The following is a 2,127-nucleotide window of genomic DNA, read 5'->3' as shown; positions in this document are numbered from 1 at the left end:
TTAAGTTTTTAGTTATTTTTCATTTTTCTTAATGAAATGCAATGCAAAAGTGACTGTCACGGTTATCTGACCAAAAAACTTGAATAAATCAACTTTTGTACAGATTAGTGAAAATCTCCGCAAAAAAAAATCTAAAAATATGGGACAAAGACATGTTGCAGATAAGGTAAAGATCCTAGTAAGTGACGTGCGACCAGTGAGTGATACCCTGGATTAATTTCTTTATTTATTAAAATTTTTAGTTGAAATCAAAATTTAAATGAAGATTTAATAAAAATCAGCATGTTTCAATATTAAATTGCATACAAAATTGATTAATTAATTGCACACTAGCATTAATAATTATTAATAAGTAATGGAGACATTGGTGCTATCATGATTTTACTATTGAAAAACCACTACGTCACTTATACTTACAAAAAAATTCATGATTGAATCGTCTCCAAAGGTAAAAAGTTAAATATTCAACTATTGAAAGCTAAAATTGTCACTAACTGGGGTCTTTACCTTAAAGGTTTTTTCTATATAGATGCAGAGTTTTGAATATTCAGTTAATTAGCAATTATTTCCTGACAAGTGAAAAGGTTAAATAGTACCACAATCTTAAGATTATTTACAAATTCTGAACTTTAAATATCTGTAGCTTCCAGAAAATGCATGACAAAAAATCTGCCAAAAATAAAATTATTTCTCTGATCCTTTTTGTATGTAGTGTCAATGAGCAAAAAGTTGAGCTTCAATATTTAAAAATTATTTTCTTCTGCGGGAAATACAAAGGGCTTTCCACTCATTGAAGCACCCGCACTCATAGCAGGAGCCAGTGCCTATGATATTGCTAGGCTACTATATTAGACAGGAATATGCAAACGCCATTCTGGTTCCTGGACAGTTCGCGGGAAACAGTGGATCATAAATTGTAGACGCGACAAAGGGAAACCGAATTTAAATTCAAGATTATGCGAAGTTATTACTAATATTTATGACGATCATAATATAATTCAAATATAGGGGGTCTGAAGATTATGTTTACATGTAATTAAATTGCCTGTGAGCATTTTTTTAATATATTTAAGCGAACTGAGATCCAGAAGAAAGTAAGATTAAGAACCCGTTCTTAAACAGAACGATGCACATTAACCCACGCAAATAAAAAGGACGTATGATGTGAAATATAAATAGCTATCATAATAAACTCTTGAAAAAGTATTGTATTAATATTTGATCTATAGTCTATTATTATTTTATTATATGTTAATATTTATTTTTAAAATCATGTGATTATACTGTTAGCGCACGCCTATTTATAAACTGATTACTAACTTCTTTTGCAATCATAATTTTTGCAAGAATTACTTTTTGGCAAATAGTGTGGGTTAAACAATCATATAGTCGAATTTAAATATTTCATATATTATAGCACATGTAATTTTATTGATAATTTACGTTTTGATAACAATGTTCCAGTATAATTTAAAAATAAATCATCTATGTCATATAAGTGTATTTATATAATTCGATATCAATTTAGCGATTTTGAATTTGGCGGGGAACCAGAATGGCAGCTTGCATATTTGCATCTAATATAGTACCTTACTATTACTTGTCCTACAACTGCGTGCTTCTGTCACTCTCTGTCCTATTGTGAGTTCCGTCCCGTCAATAATCGGAAAGCCCTTTGAATTTTCTGAAGATGAGAAACATTATCCAAACAATGAAGCGCATGTTTTGCTCCTTGGCACTGCATACAATATGTTCAGAAGCAAAAAGTGCGCAATTTGCACAAAGAATTATCTCTGTACGTTCTTTAGTTCCGAAGATGAAACCTATTTACTCGTTTGTTATTAGTTTAATAACAAAAGATTATTTCTAATTCTTAATTATACCAATATGTATAGAAAGGTTTAGAGAAAATCACACCTTTTTTAAAGAATTATTGTAAGGTATTTTAAGGGAGTAACAGAAATTCAAAGTTTAGTATTCTAAAATGATCGTAAGATAATGATACTTTTTACCCTTTCTCTGGTCGGAAAATAATTGCTAATCGACAAAAAATTTTTAAACTCTATCAGTAAAGAGAAAGTATTCGCCTGCAACATGTACTTTGTCCCATATTTTTAGATTTCTTTA

Source organism: Belonocnema kinseyi, chromosome 3, assembly GCF_010883055.1.
Source record: "Belonocnema kinseyi isolate 2016_QV_RU_SX_M_011 chromosome 3, B_treatae_v1, whole genome shotgun sequence".
Classification (NCBI taxonomy): Eukaryota; Metazoa; Arthropoda; class Insecta; order Hymenoptera; family Cynipidae; genus Belonocnema; species Belonocnema kinseyi.
This window is presented reverse-complemented; position numbering follows the sequence as displayed.